Genomic DNA, 22,265 nt, shown 5'->3' with positions numbered 1-22,265 from the left:
CAGCTCATTTACCTAAACACTGCTGTGTAGATGATTACAATTTAAAGTGGACTTACAGACTTATGAGGTAAAAGTTCAGTTACAATGATTTTACAGTACAATAGTATAAAGCTGGGAGCTACTTTTTTACCAAATATTTATTTTACATTTAAACTGTTTTTTAATGTATTGTCATATGTGTGTATGTGTGTGTGTGTGTGTGTGTGTGTGTGTGTGTGTGTGTGTGTGTGTGTGTGTGTGTGTGTGGGTTTGCTTATGATAAGTGTTTTTTGTTGTTGCTGTTGTTGTTGTTGCAGTGCCATTTTGAGTAAATGCCATTTGTTAATTTCCCCTAATTCCCCCTGGGCACTTGAAGGCTAAATGAGCACAGATGGGACATTTTCAGTCCTTTGGAACAGTTCATTTGAGTGATTTGGATTCAGATTTGTTGTTTCACAGTCTACATATCACATTGACTCTTCTTGTGAGCTTGAGTGGAGAAAGTTGCTGAAACCATACTAATTGTGATGGTATACAAGTGCAACTTTAAACCCAAGTAGCAGTGAATTATTTGATTTGCATGCCATAAAAATAACAAAAACAAGTCTCTTCATGGTCACTGCAGGAGCTTCTGTCTGGAATGCATCCTCTAAACACTTATCTGTAGTAAACAACTGCTTTTTTATTCTCTGGGTCTTAAAGTGGAAAGTCGGAACTTTTGAAGAATTTCAAAATGTTTTAATTAGACGACAGACTGTTTGTTCATGTTTTTGAACACAGAATTTAATTTAGGTTTTTATTTGACAGCAGTAACAGGATATTATGAACCAAAACTCATATATAACATGGATAACATGTGTACTTCATAACAGCTGTTGTAATATATAGTTACTATTACAACTGAATAAATCAAATAAATAGTGATATTTTAATATATCTAAATATCATCACATAGATCATGTAATAAAATATTATTTTAAACTGGACTTTGTTTGGTTTTTTGGCATCAGTCCTGCGCATATATCGGGTCTGAAGAGAAGCTATTGTATTTTAACCCAGATCACATTTTCCATAAACGAAGTAAAATCAAACAAATAAAAACAATGAGAGAGAAAAGACGTACGGGACACTGCCGCGCAATCTGCCTACTCATGAGGGCTTTAAATGAAGTACATTAACCATCATTCATGAGCATCCAGATTGGTTATTGTATAGTAGCAACTGTTTTCCAAACTATTTACAGTTTAAAGAGTAGTATAGCCTTCATCATTCATTACTAATTATTATTATTATTCACTATTATATATTGTTGCCAATCGGTAATTTATTATGTTGTATAAATAATCTTTTTTTTAAAAATAGTGTATAGTGAACTTGATCTGTGAGCTATTTTCCATTAACTAGTTTTGATATTTAATATATATATATATATATAGAGAGAGAGAGAGAGAGAGAGATAGATATATATATATATATATTACCTTTTGGTAATTTAAAGACAACCACAACCATCAGTGATTCATTTCTTGGGCTTATTTATCAAATAAACACACACACATTGTGTTTGCACAAAATTTATAAACATTGTTTATGCAACAGTATATTATAAGAACAGCTACAAAAAGGAAGTGTTTTTCATATCCATCAACTGTACTACTGTGTTAGGCATAATTTTATATCAAAGATAAGAAGATCCATTCACTGTGTGTGTGTGTGTGTGTGTGTGTGTGTGTGTGTGTGTGTGTGTGTGTGTGTGTGTGTGTAAAAACCACATTTCTGAGGCAGGAATGAGGCCAGTCACTGGCAAGTGACGGGGCAGTGAAGCGACCCAAAATTCACTCTCCTCACTCTCAGTAGGCTTGTTTTCACCATGGAGCCAACAGCTCTGGCTCATCAGCCCGCTCTGCCAAAAACAATGTTTGTCTTAAGCATTTCCATTCCGAGGTGTTGCCTGGAATGAGAAACATAACCCGACCTGATAAAAATGTTAGCAGTTTGGCAGCTGAGGACTAAGATTACCCATTATTCATAAACTGAGAGCGCAACATTGTTGTATTTGTGCCAATAATACTATTAATACCTGATTGTACTGGTTTAATCTCTCAGTCTGCCTTTGCTGTGTTTTTTTATTTATTATTTTGAGTGATAGGTGTGTGCTATAGTATGAAAAAAAATGAAAGATTTATATAGTGAAGAGCACGTTGAATGTATTCTAAAAAAACAACTTTGTATATCTTGTATCGTGCTCTTGCTGTACATTTTCATCTTCTATTTAATTTTAATCTTTTAATCCTTTTATCCTCTTATTAAAGTGTTTTTATATTAGCCTGCGCATTTTTAGATGCGCTCGTAATCCTTACTTATGTCTTATGTATAGCCTTTGCTGTTGAAATGTGCAATATATGAGCGCAATAATCCCAATGGTCACATAAATGATCTTAAAACAAGGTCATGCTGCAATATTTGAGGTTGTTTTTATGTGTGTGTTATTTAGAACTACAATTTGTACCAATTCAGTATAAAAGAAGACCTTTATATCCACGTAGTTTCTTAAAAATGAAAAAAATTACTACAATAATACTTTGACATATTTCTCAGCATGTCATTTGGACTTTCAGGCATTTGAAGGAAAGAAATTCTATAAAATCGAGATCTACGTTTTGCATTTAAGCATCATGGCTAATTACAGATCTAGCTTTCATAGAGTAGTAAATGTGCTTAGTAGTCACCTGAAAAAAATGGTTTTTTGAGACTTTATATTTCAAAATCAGGGCAGTTATCTTTCATAAAAAATATAGCAATAAAGAATAAATGTAGTTTTACTAATTACTATGAGAAACCTGCAACCACACAGGAGTATGGCGGACATGATATATGCTATAATCCCTCCTTAGAAAAAAAAAGAAAAAAAAAAAGCTCGGAAATCCGTCACCAAATAATTCTGTAAATTGAAACTACTCTATTGCTGCGTGTATCGGCTCTGATGTGTACGGCATGTTATTGCTGAAGACAACTTCTCTGTTTGGAGACGGAGAGGAGGCTCCTTCCTCTCGCTCCTGATAAAAAGGTAGAGCAGATGAGGAGGAGGAGGAGGGGGGGGACGAGAGGTGATACAGCGCACAGAGAAATTTCATTTCCTGCCTTGTACGGAGAAAATAGTATCAGCTGGGAAAACCTGGCCAAGAGATGGGAGATTTCCCCTCCGAACATTGATAACCATTTGTTCATTTCCTGACAACAACAGCGCAAAAAAAAAAAATTACACGACTCTTCTCTGAAATGGAATAGGTTGAGTTTTCCCTCTCATTCTTGTTTTGTTCTGCAGGAGCACAGGAGTCTATTTCATCAGCAACATGCAGCAGAGGTCCTAATCACAGGATCAGTTATTATTGGAGGGAGCGCACGCTGCATCGGCTGCATAGCTGAGAGACGAAAAAGAAGGGGTCTGCGGTCAAATTCTCCCACTTTTGTGTCGCTTAGCTTCTCTCCGCCAGGTCGGATTTGCATTTTAATGGAAGGCTTTTATAGACTTCTCGGTGGCGTTCGCAGCACCACAAGTGGCATCATTAAGTGAACTAAGCCGGATTAGAGGCGATGCTGAGGTCAGATACCCATACGCCAAAAACAGAACCCAAGCTTTCACCTCCGGGATTAGACAGAGACCGAGAGACGACAGGGGAGGGGTGGGTGGGGGCGCAGGGGTTTAGAGGCGAGGGGAGAGCAGGAGATTTTTTTTAAGGACATAGGCGAGCGGAACAACAAGAGAGAAAGAGAGAGAGAGAGTTTCTTTTTTTTTAAATGAGCAGGAGCAGTGGAAAGAGAGGGAAATGGGAGAGGGACATAAGAGGAAAGAGGAGAGACAGGCCACAGCGAGGTGATGAATTGCTTTTAAAGTGTCTCCCCTTCAGCTCGAGGGCCTTGCACATCCTCGGCTTGGCTTTAGTACCAGCTTCTCACAGTATAATATTAAACACAAACATGGAAACGGCAGTGTTTGGGGACAGTTCTTGACTTAGAAAGGGGTGGCAGTACTTTTCATGCTGTGACAGCCAAGCGGTCAGCCATAGAAATCAGCCAGCATTGCCCAGTGCTGGCTGTCCATGGCAGGACAAGGCCAAGTATGGCACCAAAATGAAAGTTAATTAGTTGTTCTTAGGTCACTTTAAATACTTTTCACTCATGTTGTTGTCAACCTCTCACCAACAAGTCTAACCCTAGATGGTGACCCATCTAGGGTTAGGTTAACATCCACCTCTACATTTTTCACCAATTAGAAATGGAAAAGCTGTAAAAAAAAAAAAAAAAAGAAAAAAAAAGAAAAAAGAAAGATTTTATTTCAAACACTTTCTAGTTTCTGAAGTTTTGCCTATTTTGGAAATGCAGAGGTCACTAGCGAGCTGTCCCGTGCCAAAGCTGACAACCACATGAAAGTTATGTTGACGTCAATGGATATCAGTTTGAAACGGTGATCCAAGAGATCCCCAGACTAACTGATTGTGACGTTCTTATCTGTTACTAATAAATGTTTCACTCACTTCATGTGGAATTATTACTAGCAAGTTTGAATAACTGATAGTGTGTGAAGCCAATCCTGTGCAAGTCTGTCATGGCCAAACAAAGAGGCCTATTCGCCCTGTCTGTCATTTCACTGTGCAAGACTTATGGATTCTGCTTTGATAATTACAGCAGACTTTTAGGAAAGCATTCAGGAGAGCTTGCACTGCTACACAGCATGGAGATCTATTCATAGAAAGGACAACTTCAGGTTCATCTGCAGTAAAAAAAAAATCTCAAAGTGTGCTGAACATGCATGGACGTGTTGGTATTTGCTGTTTTTAAACAGGCTTAGCAGTTACAACGTGGCAGCCTATTAATATCAACCCTGACTTTACAGCTGTTGACCATAGATGTAAATAAATCTGAGTAAAACATAGACTTCAATTATCAGGTGTGAATGTGTCACACGAACATCAGATGCCATTTCTATATCACACGAAGTCCTCTGCTTATCATAATCAAGAAAAATACAATCATCATCACAGTGGAGTGATAATAAATAAATAAAAAGTGGATTAATTTTTCATGTCAGAGTCTTTCAGCAAACCTTGTATTTAATGATAAAAGCTGTAAAACTCTATGAGGCGTGTTCTTGGGGTGGGAAATGTCATACTTAGAAATTTTGATTTTTTTAGGATGTGGTTAAGGTCGGCCACATGAGGTATATTTTAATCCAAACCAAGAACTTCTCCTACATGTTGTCAAGAACGTGCAGTTCCTCTAATGGCCACTTGAGGCTTACTCCATAAGGAAGTCAGTCTGCATAGATGCTTATGTTAAAATGCCCAATTTTAAGGTATAAATAAGACTTTTTAATAATATATACCAGTATCTATATTTATAGTGACAGATAAGTGAAAAGTGTCTGTAAGAAAAAAAATCGATATATCCGATTATAGGTTTTAAAAACCGTTTATCAGTCAGACTCTCTTTGTTAGGGCTTAAAATCAGGGGGAGTGGCAGCTTTGACTGGCAGGTTCATAGACAGTTCTGATGTGAGAAATTCTAATTTTTTTACCACTTTCTCTAAAATTAGATATTTTACTGTTAATGTTTTAACGTGTGCATGTCGAGATTAAGTATGCGGTGAAACACCCACCTTTTTATTTTATAGAACGTACTAACTTATTCACCTTCATTGTCCACTAGAGCGCCAGAAAACACACTAAATCTGCAAACTTTCAACTGTTCTGCTGCCTTGTTTTCCAATTAACCTTTCCAGAGGCCAACCTTTGCATGGAATGACATGGATCAATGCCCACAGTGATAAACATCTGCAGAGCACCTATAACTGACTGGAAAAGTGGCTTTGTAAATGCTGTGTAAATATTAACTAACGGGTGTTTGCCGTCACTTCACAGGTCTGATGCGTGCCAGGTGCAGATATGAAGGGGAAGTTGCTGAACCGTTGCGTTGCGAACGTCAAGGTTGCAGGTTAGAGTGAAGGTGAACTGCTGGAAATGGGAAGGATTTGACAAGCGTCCAAGCTTACATCCGTCCGCTCCGGCCTCGTATTGTTCTTTAACGCTGTTAAAAGACTGAAAATGCAGCCATAATCTAAGAAACCACAAAGCACTGCAGAGACAAGTGACACATTCAGCAGAGGGAATATAAGGATTTGTTTATTTAGTTAGAGAGCTGTCGATGTCGTCTTCTCACAGTAATGGAGAAGGATAAAGGAGACATTTTCTGCAGTTAGCATACAATTCATGACGCTGCTGAAGTTTTTAAGCCATGTCATCCACCATCAATGTGAGGATTCATTTTTGTAAGTAAACTCGCATCTGAAGTTCACATGTGAACTCAATCTATACGAGTGAATAAAGCTCAAAGTGCTAAAATAATTATTTGCATCTGCTTCTAGACAAAAAATTTTTTTTTTTTTTTTTTCAGTCATCGGTATTGGATTAAGAAAATATGAACACACCAAAGTAAATTTTCTCATAAAATGCTAGCATTCAGCTAATAAAGCTAATCCCCATTCATTCTGGCTCATTTGATCGCTACAAGGAAACATTCAGTTTTAAAAGAGACAGTTCTTCACCACCAAAAAAGTCCACACTAAATTTTAATTTTTAATATTTATTTTTTAGTTCTAATCATTTGAATATTAAAACACTTTAATAGATGAACACTTGTGCTTGTTTTGACATTTTCAGACCGAACAAAACAGCTTGAAGTACATTAGCACAACCTTCTCAGCTTGACTAGCACTCATTTGCACGTGTCGGGTTTTTCCCGCTTAAAAATTTGTTTGTACCCCAGAAAAAGGTTTTAGCCAAAACCGTTGCATTCATGAAATGGCAGAAAAGATTCTCTTAAATAATGTAAAACAAATGTATCATTTTTATATATGTGGACTAATTATGCTTACACAGAAAATAACCTCCAAAAGTCCCATTCAGAGGCAGAAAAAGCCATGGACGGGGGGCAGGGTCATGTCCACAAATGATCGGAGAATCTGGATAGTTACATCTTACTGAAAAATGTAAACAAGGTACAAAAACACTGTATACCACTGTTCTGTACTACATCATTTTTATTTAAATGATTAGTTAACTCCAACTTTGTTCTTTGTCCCAACTGTGCCTGTTTACCTCTAAATAATCTATTAACCCAATGCTGCAAATGTTGGGACTCTTAGTAAAGTGTCAATAAAACCAGAATGCAACACTGGAGATCTCATAAACTCATATTTTATACACAATAGAACATATTGTCCCCAGATGTTTTCAGACTGCTGTTAAAAGAAGAGATGCATGCCACACAGTGACAAAAACCAACTTTCTGAGACATGTTGCCACCATCAAATTCAAAATGATCTTTATTAAAATGATGTATTTTCTCAGTTTAAACCTTTTGATATGTTTTTTTATGTTCTATCGTGAATAAAATATAGGGTTTTTTAAATTTGCACATCTTTGCATTCTGTTGTATTGACATTTACAGACTGTCCCAACATCAGGATTGGGTTCAGAAATTGGTGGAGTCAGCACTCAAAATCTTTGATTTGGTGTCTTTACTGATTTAAATACCATAACGTGACAAATTCGAGTGATTTTAAGTCATGCGTGTCATAAAAGATACCCACTTCCCTTGGAATATGGACAGAAAGCCTCTGTGTGATGTTTCTAAATGTATTCGAAACACATTTTCTGCCTGCAGAGGCTGCAGATTGGTAGTGGTAGAGTGGGAGGGGTCACTTTAGGTCACTAACTTAAAAAAAAAAAAACATCAGAAAAAGAGTAATCTAATATTTGAGGGAAAAAAGGGGAAAAAAGTAAAGTGTTGTCTGGTTTTGTTGTAGGTTGGAATTCACCACCGCACAAAATAACTAGATGTTATTTGTGGCTGTACAATAGTGTGTGTACGCGTTGTTCATGTGCCTAACACAGCGTGCTGTGCAGAGATGAGCGGCCCGTCACTCAGCAGGCATCAGGCCATGGAGGTCACACCCCAACAGTTGCGGGAAGAAGAGATTACGCCTGTGTGTGTTTGTGTGTGTGTGTGTTTTCTAAAAAGCAGAGATTATGCATTGTGATATCAAACTGGGTTAATGTAGCGGACTGTGTTTGCATACAGGGGTGCCACGGACTCGCGGGTTTTAGCTTTAATCCCCACACACAACGGAATGCTCACCGGCTGATTTGGCACTTTTTCAGAGTATTAGGCGACCAGGCGAGGAAGCTTTGTTTACCCGACAGACAAGTCATCATGATTCATAAAATCCCTACTAGCCTGCGTTTTCCTCTACTCTTACACTTTTATGGGACTTTTGCTTTCTTGGTCTACTTCAGTAACCTTGAACCCTAATTTTTTCATGTTTCTGATCCTCATTTCAAAAGACATGTAGTCATCCACGCGGTAAGATAAAAACAAATATAAAGAAGTACTACTGTAGTACTTCAGTACTGCAAACCTTTTCATGAGTTAAATCTTCTATTAGAATAACAGACTGCCATGATGGGTTCATAAAATACAACACCAACAGTTATTTCTATCCAAAGTTTGAAAATGTGTGTATTTTTGTTTGTTCTCCAGTCAAACTAGGCCGGGATTACGCTCTCTTAAAGGACATGCTCACTGCTGCCGATACAGGGGACGCATACACATTCATACACAGCCACAACACAACCGCACATCTTTATGAAACAGGGAAGTCACTCAGTACACCACTAAATTCTACACTGATTTTACATTTCAGAGCAGGAAGCTATGTCCATTTCTTATATATATCATCTATTGTAATGCATACACATGCATACACACATAAAGCGTAGATATGAATATAAAATAATGAACAAAAGAAAACATGTATGGTTTTAATAGTTCACCGATGTAAACTAGTGCTATCTATGCTCCAAACGTCAAAACCAGAAGGCATCATGTGACGTTTGAGTCGTTCCAGGGAAGCTTTGTTATAAAAATAGATCAAGAAATTTCAATAATCCAATGAAATAAAAGCGCGATGACAAATTCTAATTCAGAGCACGACACAATGGAGCTCAAGTTGGAAAACTGAGTAAAGAGTAAAAGCCGAGTCAAAAATATACCCCTGATAGAAGATTTAGCAAAAGTGTCAAGTGACTCCAATTATCAGAGGTGAGACCTGCACTGACCTTTCAACAGCACAATGGTTATGAAAGGGGAAGTCAGCTAAACTGGTTTTTGTACCAGGCTATAAACCTGAGAGACCATTCGAAGAACTATTTGTGTTAATACATGTGTTTAATTTTTAACCTGGAGGTTGCCGCGGGCACTGACCGCCTGATGATGAAATTTATGTCACTTAGAGCAGCGGTCCCCAACCTTTTTTGCACCACAGACCGGTTTAATGGCAGACAATATTTTCACGGACCGGCCTTTAACGTGTGGCGGATAAATATAACAGAATAAAATGATACGTCTTATTTCTTTCAAAATAAGACGCACAACTACAACACGGGAAAAGAGCCAGGGAAGCCGAGTTAACGATAAAATCCCTGAAAACCACAAATTTCACACTAGAGCCTCAACTCTCACGGCCCGGTGCCAAACGACTCACGGACCGGTACCGGTCCACGGCCCAGGGGTTGGGGACCGCTGGCTTAGACCATAACGTTGTCATGTATGCAAAAAACTGGATTTACTTGGGTTGAATTGGGACGGGTTGGAAACCTGTGGTTGGATAAATGTAATACTTTTTAAAGACCCTTTCACAGATGCAGCTGCTAAAGATTTCAGATCATGTTTTCCACCTTAAAATGAGAAATACCATATCCTTTAACCAAAGTCATTTTTGACCTTCACCAGCTTTCTCCAGACCAGTAAGCAGACCTTTAGTCAAGGCCATTTTTACTGTTAAATGACTTATATTTGCTATAACATTTCCTTCTGCCATGTTAAGACGACTTGTGATGAAGGATGTACATGTGCATCACATCAGTGTTTCACTCGATATTTCTATATTTTTCACCCCTGCTTGTTGCTTCAAAAGTTTAAAAATGTAATCAGCCGACTCCAGCCACTGGCATACAAGCATATTCCATTTGTTTTTCACATTTGAAATGCAGCAGGTCTATTTATTACCAGCAGCAAACTAAAAGCACAGTAGTCTGTGTGGAAATTAACTAAAGGGATTAAATAATAGATTGAAATCAATAGGAAAAAACATCACTTTGTGGTTGCTTTGATTAATGGTCTCTCCTAAAATGATAAATTAAAGTTGAAAACTTTCTGTACACATTATTAACCCCCCGTTTTCTAACTCATTTAAAAAGCTGCAGGCTTATTTCCCATTATGTTGATAATATGGGTATGGTTAGCCAAAACTCTTTGTGATAATTGTGTGTTGGTTCAAAAAGCCATTTTCTGTTAGAGTGCACAAATCCATTACGACCTCCTCCTTAGGCCTGATAATGGGGATTGGATTAATGCAGGGGGTAAAATATGTGGCCCAGGACTCCTAAAGATATGATTGATCACCTTATTCCTGAGTATTCAACCAGTTTGGTTTGTGTTAATCAATACCATTACCTCTTTTGGATTAAACAGTGGCCTGTAAACAAAATAGAGTCAAAGAAATCTAGATGTGGGAATGTTGTCTGATGGTTAAACTAGGTAATACACATCTCAGACCATCAGAGACTATTTTACATCAAGCACTGGCAGCTGAATTGGTTCCAGTTAGAATAAGTATATTCAACAGCTTATGCCATAAGTTGAAGAATTCCCATATCGGACAGTTATAGAGATCCAATATTATCTACATTTTTATTCTTGAACCCTGATAGAGTAGATCAGCAAGGAAAAATACTTCTGCGTCAAATCACTGAGGAAACAGGTATTTGGTATTTTATATTTGATACTGCGATACAATATTATTTGATACAGATATTCCTGATGCTAATTCATTGTTTATATAAAGCACACCTGTCCACAGAATCAGTCTCTTCTATTCCAACCTCTCCACCACGATGGGAAAGACCAAAGAGTTGTCCAAGGACATGCAGGGACAGACGTGCACAAGGCTGGAATTGGCTACAAGACCATCAGTGAGAAGTTTGGTGAGAAACTAACAACTGCTGTTAACATTATTTGGAAATAAAGGAAATACAAAATAAGTCAGCCTCAGTCTGGAGCTCCATGCAAGCTCATCCTTACCCCATGAGGGTGAGGTGAGGATCAGCCCCAAACTACACAGGAGGCGCTAGTTAATGATGTGAAGGCAGAGCATCAGTCAAGCATGGAGGTGGAAGCATCGTGACTTGAAGGGTCAATGGATGGAGACAGGAACCAAAAATCCTCGAACGAGAACCTTCTTACCCCAGTTAGAAAACAGAAGATGGGTCGTGGACGGGTCTTCCAGCATGACAGTGGCCCAAAACTGCAACAAAGAAGTGGCTATAAAAGAAGCACAATAAAGGTCATGGAGTGGCCTGGACCGTCTCCAGACATCAGTCATATAGAAAATCTGTTGAGGGAGCTGAATCTTTGAGTTGCCAAGCAAAGAGAAAACCCTAAAGGATTTCGATTTTTAAATACCTGTAATGTAATCCATCTGTGGCTTGTGGACGTTTATTGGAAGGTTTGGTAAGATTCCTATTTACCCCTTTATATGAGATTTTAATATGTACAGTATACAAAAATAGTAATCTCATGAGGAGAAATGCATGCTAGTCTGAAAGACAGCATCTTCTAGTTTCTGAAAACATGATTATTTGGCATGTTTCTAAAATGCTACTCTAAGCCTGCCCCTACCTTGTTGTCATTATAGGCTGAGGGACCCTGTATTATTTTCCAATCACCAGGTTTTACCATCCTAACAGAAAGGGCAACCTATCTAGATCTGGCAATTTACAAAGAAGCCAAGCAAAGGTGCAGCAATCAGATTACACAGCAGGTAGTGATGACATATCGCCCACTGAACAATTCCGATCATGATTGGATTGTGTGTTGCAAAGATACGCCCTTCTTTCTGTTTGTGTCTTTGCTGCCAACTTGGTCACAGCCAAATGATCTGTAATGAATAAATAAAACCCAGAAAAACAACAGACAAGTCACTGCACTGTAGACTAAATGAATAACCTCTTTTCTCTCGCTGTTTATTTTCAGATGATAAAGCAAAATAACAAAACTGAGCTTTCAGAGCATTCACGAATGGAGCTATTGAAATGTAGAAGAATGTGTGTTGGGGGTGAGACAGCAGGGCAGGTCATAGCAGGAGGGGTGAGAGGTGTTAGCTAATCTGCTGCAGGATGATATAGATAAACAGAGATGCCTCCCAGAGAGCGGATGTTGTACCCAGATGGCCACAGAGCAGTTGGTGGCAGCAGGAGAGATCAGATAGTCAGAGAGAGACACAAAGAGGGGGAACACTGCAAAAAATATTTCATGGTTTTATTTTTACGAGGTGAATATTTCAGGTTTGTAAAAACATAAATAAATCTATGTTTAGTGGAACATTTTTGAAAAAAAAAAGTATTTCATCATTTATTTCATGTTGTTGTTTTTTTTGACTACTTTCTACATTGTAGAGACATACTGAAGACATCAAATATATAAAGCAAGATATATGGAATTATGTAGCAAAGAAAAAATAAATAACTCTGAATATGTCTTATATTCTAGATTCCTGAAAGTAGCCACCCTTTACTACTTTCAGGGTTGACAGCACTGCAAACCCTCTCATTGAGTTTCATGCTGCAGTCACCTGAAATGGTTTTCACTTCACAGGTGTGTCTTGTCAGGGTTTATTTGTGGAGTTTCTTGCCGTCTTAATGGGGTTGGGACCATCAGTTGTGTTGTGCAGAAGTCAGGTTGGTACACAGCTGACAGCCCTATTTGAAAACTGTTGGAATTCATATTATGGCAAGAACCAATCAGCTAAGTAAAGAGAAATGACAGTCCATCGATACTTTAAGAGCTGAAGGTCAGTCAGTTCTGAAAATTGCAAAAACTTTGAATTTCTCCCCAAATGTAGTCGCAAAAACAATCAAGCGTTACGACAAAACTGGATCACATGAGGACCAACCCAGGAAAAGAAGACCAAGAGTCACCTCTGCTGTTGATGATAAATTCATCCGAGTCACCAGCCTCACAAATCACAAGTTAACAGCACCTCAGATTAGAGCCCAGACAGAGTTCCAGTAGCAGACACATCTCTACATCAACTGTTCAGAGGAGGGTGAATCAGGCCGTTATGGTCAAATAGCTGCTAAGAAACCACGACTAAGGAAAAGCAACAAGCAGAAGAGTGTTTGGGCCAAGAAACACAAGGAATGGACATTAGACCAGTGGAAATCTGCTTTGGTCTGATGAGTCCAAATTTGAGATCTTTGGCTCAATCGGCTGTGTCTTTGTGCGATGCAGAAAAGGTGAACGGATGGTCTCTACATGCATGGCTCCAACCGTGAAGCATGGCAGAGAAGGTGTGATGGTGTGGGGGTGCTTTGCTGGTGACACTGTTGGGGACACTACCACAGCATCCTGCAGCGATGTGCCATCCCATCTGGTTTGGCTTTATTTGGACCTTTTATTTTTCAACAGGGCACTGACCCCAAACACACCTCCAGGCTGAGTAAGGGCTATTTGAGCAAGAAGGAGAGTGAAGGAGTGCTACACCTGATCGCCTGGCCTCCACAGTCATCTGACCTAAACCTAAGTGAGATGGTTTGGGATGAGATGGACCACAGAGTGAAGGCAAAAGGGCCAACAAGTGCTGCATCTCTGGGAATTCCTTCAAGACTGTTGGAAAATCATTTCAGGTGACGATCTCAAGAAGCTCATCGAGAGAATGCCAAGAGTGTGCAAAGCAGCAATGAAAGCAAAGGGCGGCTATTTTAAAGAATCTAAAACAGTTATTTCACACTTTCTTGTTTCTTGTTTATTGTGTTCAGTATTAAATGACTAAGGGACACTTTTTGCAGCAAGCAGCCATGCACATGGAAGAAGAGAAAGCAGGGAGATCCGACTCCCTGTCCAGGACTCCTCGTGTGTGTCATCTCGCACTAATAACCCTCCTCTGATCTGAATCTTCCTCCTTTTTTTCTCCTCTCGTCTGCTTTTTTCCTCATGTCTATCGCTTCGCCACCTTCTTTTCCCTTCCCCTCTCTATCCCCCTCTTTAGATGTATCCTTCTCTTTCTCTCTCCCATCTCCTTCTCATTAGAGCTTATCTGGGCTTCCACATTCAGTGCTGGTTTTTATCTGTCTAATTATGTTGCTCTTCACCTATGGAGGGAGTAAAAGCAGCCCTGTGGCACGCTGGGAAGACGATTCTTGTCTGGTGCTCTCCTGTGTCCTGCCCCCTTGACTTTTGCACACCCTCTCTCACCCACCTATAGAGATGAGCAGCTTTTCCCTATCCTCTTTTCAATTCCATCACCTTTTCAGCATCACCGGGGCCCTTTGAGCGGGGCCCCCGGCCTCTAAGTCCCCCGAACAGCCAGGCTCAATGATAAAATTCCCCAGACACTTTTCCATTATGGAGCAATGATATGAGGTGATGCTGGGAGTAACAAAAACATACACACACACACTCACTGCCATCGTCATGCACATGCAAGGATCAGGGCATGCACATTCAAACAGTATACACAAAAGCACATAAAGCAGTTTTCACTCCTCCCTGCTTCCTTATCGAGCTTTTTCAGTGTGCAGTGCGTGAGCTGCATGTGCTCATCTCCCACACAAATGTGTGAGAATGCAGCAGTCATTGATAGAATATTTATAATGATACTGCCGGCCTGTGATGTATCAGAAAATAGGATTGGTAACGACTGTTCTGGTTGTCTGCATGTTTTTTATTCATTTTTATTCACACCAATAACAACAGGCCACACACTGCAGTTATTTTTGATGCTTTCGTTTTGCAGAAAATAAAAAAATCCAGTCTACAATATCATGTTTTAAGGCATTGTAGGTAAAAAAAAATAGAATAAAATAAATAATAGTTATGAATGAATGATGTCTTTAACTGTGAACTACAGACTGTATGAAAGAAGGCTGTATTCATGATGATGTCACCATGCTGGTGTTGGGACTCTTGATTGGATTAGATGAGATGTTACATGATCAGCTAATGCTAGCAAGCTAACACTAAAAGCATATTTGGTGGTCCTAACATCATCTATGGCAATGAGCTTTGAGTGAAGCGCCTTGAGGCGACTTTTGTTGTGATTTGGCGCTATATAAATAAAATTGAATTGAATTGAGTAGTGACAAAGAAATGAGACTACAGTTAAATGTTGATGTGGGTTCTCAGTAGCTAACTGGAGAAAACTGTTAGAGAAAAGTCTTTGCAATCCAGGAACAAGTCCAGCTGTCTTCTTTTCAAGCACTCAAGTGTACAGTATTAAGGGGCAGAAATTAATTTCCTCTGTAGGATGTCTGGGCGCTTTCCTAGAGATGAAGAAGCCTGGTAATATGGAAAAGACTTTGGCTTACAAACACCAAGATGAACTGGGGATGGATGGATGGATGATAAAATACTAGAATTTCCCTCAGCAATTTGAAAAGCAAACTTGGACAGTATGTACCTCACAGCAGGCCTAAATATTGGTTGGATAATTCCATTAGAAAAATTCCAAAAGACACCAACAGCACAAGCACAACGGAAAGCTCCAGTCAGCATATTTTAGGCCTAGTAGACACTGATTGGCAAAAGCTACCCTTTTTTTTTATTTCACTTGTCAATTAGAGTAGCCATTCTAATAATTCTGAGCCTCTGCAAAATCCACATGGATAAATTATAGTTGATTTATGATTTGATTTTGCAGCCAACCTCAAGTGGCCATTATAGGAACTGCACTTCTGAGCCGACTTAATTTGTTCAGTTCAGGAAGTTAAGGATACTCTAAAGGTAAATGTGTAGAAACTTGTAGCTGACTTCATCTAAACCTTTAGACCTTCATGTGTTGGAAGTGAGCAGCATATGTCCTTTTTTTCATGAAGTACACTCTAGTCTAATTCATTTCAGTTTCTGCTGTTCACTCACGGCTTCTCCGGACATAGATTGAACTGTACTGTGAAGTTTACAGACAACGTTGCCCAGATTCCAGACAGCCAAGAGACTTGATATTGGAAGGAAATCTATAGTTTTATAGTTTGGAGCAAAAAAAACTGACTGCCTGATGGCAACAAGACTAAGGGATTTAGAAAGAAGGAGGCAAAGACACACTCCGTGAGACTGCACCCAATTCCAATGCTTCAGTTCAGTTCAGTTCAGTTCAGTTCATTTTTATTTCAAACATTTCAAACATGTGCCTTCACAATCATTACAAAATATCATTCCATTATTTGTTTGAAAAGGAGTAGGCTGAAGTATTTACTTATTTGTCCCTACCCCCTCAAGTTTTACCTCTCATTCATTTAATTATTTTTTTGTCTTAAATTAAACAAACAACATATGAAACATATAAACATATGAAGTAAAACAAAACATAACATACATAAATCAAAAACAAGAAATTAGCAAGCCCCACCACAGTATAGTTTCTTTCATATGAAAAATACAGAATGTGTATATTTGCAGATACACAAGTTATGGAAAAACAACAAACCAAAACAAAACAAAAAAACAACCAAAAAAGAACCGCAACACCATTACCAGCAACATTACCATCCTGGGTTAACCCCGTTTTCTTCATTCTTATACTTCACCCTGGTAGTGTCTCCAAAGCACAGTTTAGGTTGTGTCTGGAAGAGCCCCAGAACTGCAGGTCACCCACCAGACGCTCCCTGGTGAAGTGCCCTGGCAGATTCGGCTCCTGTCCTTAACAAGGTACTAAACTCATATCCATCTGATTCATCTAGTACCATTTTGCCTTCGGAGACCGTAGCAGGGGCTAATGCATCAGACCACACAGCTTCCAGTATCACAAGGGCACAAAAACCCGTCTTCCATGTTAAGGTGGCAATTTTTTCAACACTATAATTTGTAGAAACAGTGATCAGAGCCATAATAAGGAAACACAGCTGCAGTAACACCTTCTTTTATGTTTTACACAACTGGTTTACAGCAGGTGTTGTTAAATCTCTGCTAGAGGGTCTGTGTACCTGAGGCAGGACAAAACTTCCTTAATGTTTCTTCAGCACTCATCTCAGCAGGTTGTTTGCATGTCTGCGGCACACTGTAACAGATACTGCTTACTGCAGTCTCTTGGGGATGAAATGACGCACAGAGGGTGAGCGGGGTGGAGGTAGGGTGGGGCAGAGGGGTCACATGAATGTGCGCATTTGTGTTAATGTGTGTGGTAGACCTACAAGGGGATGATAACCCCAATAACGGTGGCCCTTACCTTTCTGCTCCCTTGATCCACACACACATGCTACACACACACACACACACACACACACACACACACACACAGACACACAGACACCATGCCACTGTGCGTACAATATGTGATTTTAATGAACCTAATCTCCAGGATCACCAGGTCTCTGAGCCGGGAAATTAACGAGAGCAGGTTAAACACACACAGTAGGTTCAGTGAAACCCCTTTCAAATCGTGTGTGTGTGTGTGTGTGTGTGTGTGTGTGTGTGTGTGTGTGTGTGTGTGTGTGTGTGTAGGGGTGAAATTGGTTTTCCTCAGGATTAAAGGATTAAAAAGGCTGTTAGTTCCTCAAAGTGCTCCAAATACCCCCCTCAATATTCATTACAGCAGATACAAAAGGCAGAGAGGAGCTCATAATGGGCCCCAACCTTCTAATCATTTCAAGCAGGGACGCTCCTGATCTTGCACGCCGCCACACATACACCCATACGCTCTCTTTTATTATCATTATCCACACTATTAGCATGATATAAGAACTGTCTGGAGATCACAACGGGGCGAATTTGATATAGAAAAGAGATTATTGAGGAAACTGTGGCTGAAAATGATCCAAATATTTGTACACATTTGAAATGCGTGCACCCCACCCACCCCACCCACACACCCCACACCCTGGCTGCTTTTAAGCAGACTTCAGTCTTTTCCAATACTCCAAGCTAATGACTCCCTGATGCCAGCAGGTCTGGTGCGAGGTCTGCCAGCCATAGAGTTTGTTAAAGAGGATAATAAATCAATATCAAAGTGCCATCACAGTCAGGAGGGGGCCTAAGTGCCTCCTTAAAACACACACCCCATGGAAAAACTGTCCTTTTAAAGTCCCTTCAAGCACAGAGGAGGGGGGAATAATTGAAAGTGATTGAGAGCACTCTTCACTGTGCCCTTTTTGCACCCAGCAGGTAGCCACTTGTTCGCTGACAGCAATGGAGGATTGGTTTACATTGTGTGCTGCTGGCCCGCCACCGCGTGTGTGTTTGCGTGCGCACACAAGCTCGTGGAAACCTAACAAGGCTGAAATTGATGGTGTTTTAGCTGGGGAGTCATTTTTGATGGTCGCTGACATTCAGCTCCAGAAAATATTGCATTGGATGTGGAAAAGGTCAAAACCAAGGGCGAGAGAGTGAAGAAAATAAGAAAAAAAATGGAAAACAGAATGAAAGCATACTTGACGATTGAACCTTCTCAGTAAAAATAATGTGTATGCATTAAAACTGAAGCTGTGGAAATCAAATGTATTGTTTGTCTGCATTTATGCTGCTTCAGTTTGGAGCCTCGGCGTTTGTAGTTTGGTGTCGTACAGCACAGAAGAAAAGTCTTTTTATTATTTTTTTTCAATTCTAAATATGCAAGACGCTCATACACTCCTGCTCAAGGCTTACTTTTTGTGCTGATTATCCATGGATGTATCCAGAAAAAAGTACTTGAGAACTCCCACTGTGGATTTCAGAGTCAGGTGGTGTGTAAGAGCCAACGTCGATGTTTATGTTTTGTTTATTTGTTATGGTGGCACAGGTGTTTAGATTTTGCTGCATCTCAGGTGATTTCATGGGGGTGTGGTCGCATGTTATTTACCTGACGCCAGTGTTCGCAACAGCGGCGTTGGGGTGAGTGGTTTGTGGGCAAACTTTTCTGTTGACCGTCATTTTAGCACGTCAGTTAATGCATACGCTATTTGTTTTGATTCAAAGCGCAAAAGTATCTTGTTTCGTTCTTAAAATAAATACTCAAAATACGAATACGACTCTGTATGGATCATTGGAGACGCGTCACAGCAACAGGACCAACTCAGCCCGCTGCGATTTTGTTTTTGCATGGAAGGTGCAAGGTGGTTCCATACTGCAGTGGTTAGCACATTCGCCTCATATGCAAAGGCTCAGGAGGAGACCCAATGTAGAAGTCAAACACCTGAATTCTTCACTGCTACATTGTGGATACGGGAGCAGCCGAGGATCAGAGACGTGACCCCAACAACAAAAATCTATAAACAGTGTCAACACCTTGTAATAGTACCCAACACTTTTTTCACTTTTCATACATATAATAATAATAATAATAATAATAATAATAATAATAATAATAATAATAATAATAATAATAATGCAATTCAATTGTATTTACTTATATAGCACCAATTCACAGCAAAAGCCACTTCCCTGTGCTTCATGTTTTAAGGTAAAGCCCCTGCAATAATACAGAGAAACCCCAACAATCAGACAACCCCCTTTGGCAACAGTGGGAAGGAAGAACTCCCTTTTAACAGGAAGAAACCTCCAGGTGCAGAGAGGCTTCTTCTTAAAATGCAACCCCCAAATGGCTGCTACCGTTTGGGGGTTGCATTGTGGGAGATAGCACAGAAGACGTGCATAATGATACATAATGATACTAATACTAATAATAATCAAAATCATAATTCTGCTTATCCAACAGATCACATTAGCAAAAATAGGTTTTCTAATAAATGTGATAATGAAAAGAAGCAAAGCAGTCAGATAGATTTTCTTCCTTTAAAGCAGCATTGCTGTGTTTAGTTTCAGTAAATGTTTCACCCAAAATGCAACATATGTGAGAAAATGTCTACTGTTTTTTCTCTATAGCAGCTGTTGCATGACTTTAGTTATTTTTGCATGTATGTATGTTATTTATACTATTCATGTGACAAAGTGCATAATTAGATCGCACGGGGCTAGGATTTAGAGTTGCTTGGACATTTGACGGTCTCTGATTTGTCATGGTTTTCAAAATTTCAGTGAAATCGAGGCAGAAGGTTTGGAGGAAATGTATGCTGTATACTTCAAAACTTCAGCACAAGAAAAAGCGCAGTTCCTAAGTAAATTTTATGCCACATTTTTTAAAATTAAAAAAATAGCAGAATAAAGTATCCTTTAAAAAATGGCAGCACATACAATTAATGGTTTTCCATAAATGCAAGATATTAACAACTTTTCTTTTACATTGTTTGGTCAAAAAAAGAAAATAAAACATTTAAAAAATACAGGAAGACATCAGTTTAGTGAGTAGGAATTTCTAATGACCCGCTAACAGGTTATCATTAAACTCTGGTCACCCAGCATTCCACAGCTCAATGGTTTCACTGTCCAAAGAGAAGAAAACCCTCCAAGTTTGTTTTCAAAGGCACTCTTTAGGCACAAAACACCCCATCAGCTACTGCAGGAGACAGGAAACTATTATGCACATCATTTTTCTTTGTTGCTGGCACACTGAAGCAATCACAGTAACCCCCTCTCACAGACCTCCTCCTGTATCTTCTTCTCCCGGTAACAGTGTGGAGAAAAACTCCAGACAGAATAAATTCTGCTACCTCGGCCCCACAGCTCCTCGGCTCGGTTTTCTTTCCCCGACTCCCCGTCCCCCTGCCCCATCAGCCGTTCAGAAGGGATTTTATTTCATTTACTTTTTTTTTTCTTTTAATTTCTAAATCCACAAATGCATGTCAGCATTTCTCCAAGTCAGCTCGTATTTCACAGATTTTTTTACTCTGTGATTAATCTGAATTTTTCCATTCTGCGAGGGGAAACTGCTGCATGTATGAATTAAGTGTAAAAATCTGAACAATCTTACACATGGATTCCACACTATTGCTGTGCCGTACTGCAAATTTTGGTATCGATCAGATACCAAGTAAACACAGGGCCGATATATTGTAAACATATTTTAAAAATCCGTAAATCACTGTGATTTTAATTTTACACTATAATTAGTTAAGATACCTTCCAGCTTTTCATGTATTTTGCCTGGGATGTAAATCTGTCACTAAAGCACTTTGGGTCCACTTCTCTTGTTTAAATGTGCCATAGGCATTATTTTTCATTTCTATAAAATTTATTCAAATGATTAATTTAACAGAATTCAATGGACTACATATCAAAATCAGAGGACAGTCCTATTGTGTTAGTATCGATTCAATACAATACTATCGATACCATATATAGATACTGTCCGGCTTTTTCAGGTGTTACACATTTATTTCGAACATCGTGTTACAGAGAAGTTTAAAACATGTCCAGTCCAAACTAATTGCTGCACTGGTAACTATGATTGAAGCTTTTTCTTTCTAAGTTACCTGGAAAGTTTTCCCGCCACTGTAAAATTGGTGCGATAGAACAAATAAGCAACAGCAAATGTTACTGACAAATGTCATTTTATTTGCAGAAGTTCTGATATCAGTCAACATGGCCGATGACGTGGAAGCGCAGAGGAGCCGACTTGAAGGTTTCTGCATGCTTATTAAAGCCATATCGGTGCATGGAACTTATTTTCATTCCTCCTTTAAAGATAGTAATCCTGTTTCTCGTTGGTCCTAAATCGAGATGAGGGACACCGCTTGACGGTTCTTTACCCAAAAAAAGTTTTTTTATAAACCTGGCCTGTTGCCACGCCGGCTCATCGGCTACGTCTCTCAGCAACAAGTTTACTCGAGCTAACAAGCTACATGCATGCAGAACATCTGAATTTGACTGCACAGCAAAACAATATTTAACAGGTAAATGATGGGATGTAGAGTCTGTCTTTTGGAGGGATTTTGTTGCTACTTTAAAACACTGATGTTCAATCCAGTCATCTGTCATTTTATTATTTCTTCACATTGTTTTTCTTACTTTCCAGATTTCTCACTTTCTCCTTGCTACCCCCTCTCTTTTCCTTCCATCTACCTTTTCCTCGCCCTCTATCTTGGTTCTGCCGAACTTGGCTTAATTAAAACGCTAATGAGCCCCATTAATGGACCCAGAAATCAATTCTGTTTGCGATTACTTGAGCCTCTGCTAATAAGGTCTAATTTGTATTAGTTTTATACACCTCACCTCTGTGTGTGTGAACTCTGACCATTACTGATTTTCTGTATGGTCCGGAAATGCCTGAGCGGACTTTCTCAAATGATTTCTGTCACTTAAAGAGA

Source organism: Copadichromis virginalis, linkage group LG23, assembly GCF_057382275.1.
Source record: "Copadichromis virginalis isolate Kocher_CV1m ecotype Utaka linkage group LG23, C_Virginalis_male_GT1.1, whole genome shotgun sequence".
In the NCBI taxonomy this organism is placed as follows: domain Eukaryota; kingdom Metazoa; phylum Chordata; class Actinopteri; order Cichliformes; family Cichlidae; genus Copadichromis; species Copadichromis virginalis.
This window is presented reverse-complemented; position numbering follows the sequence as displayed.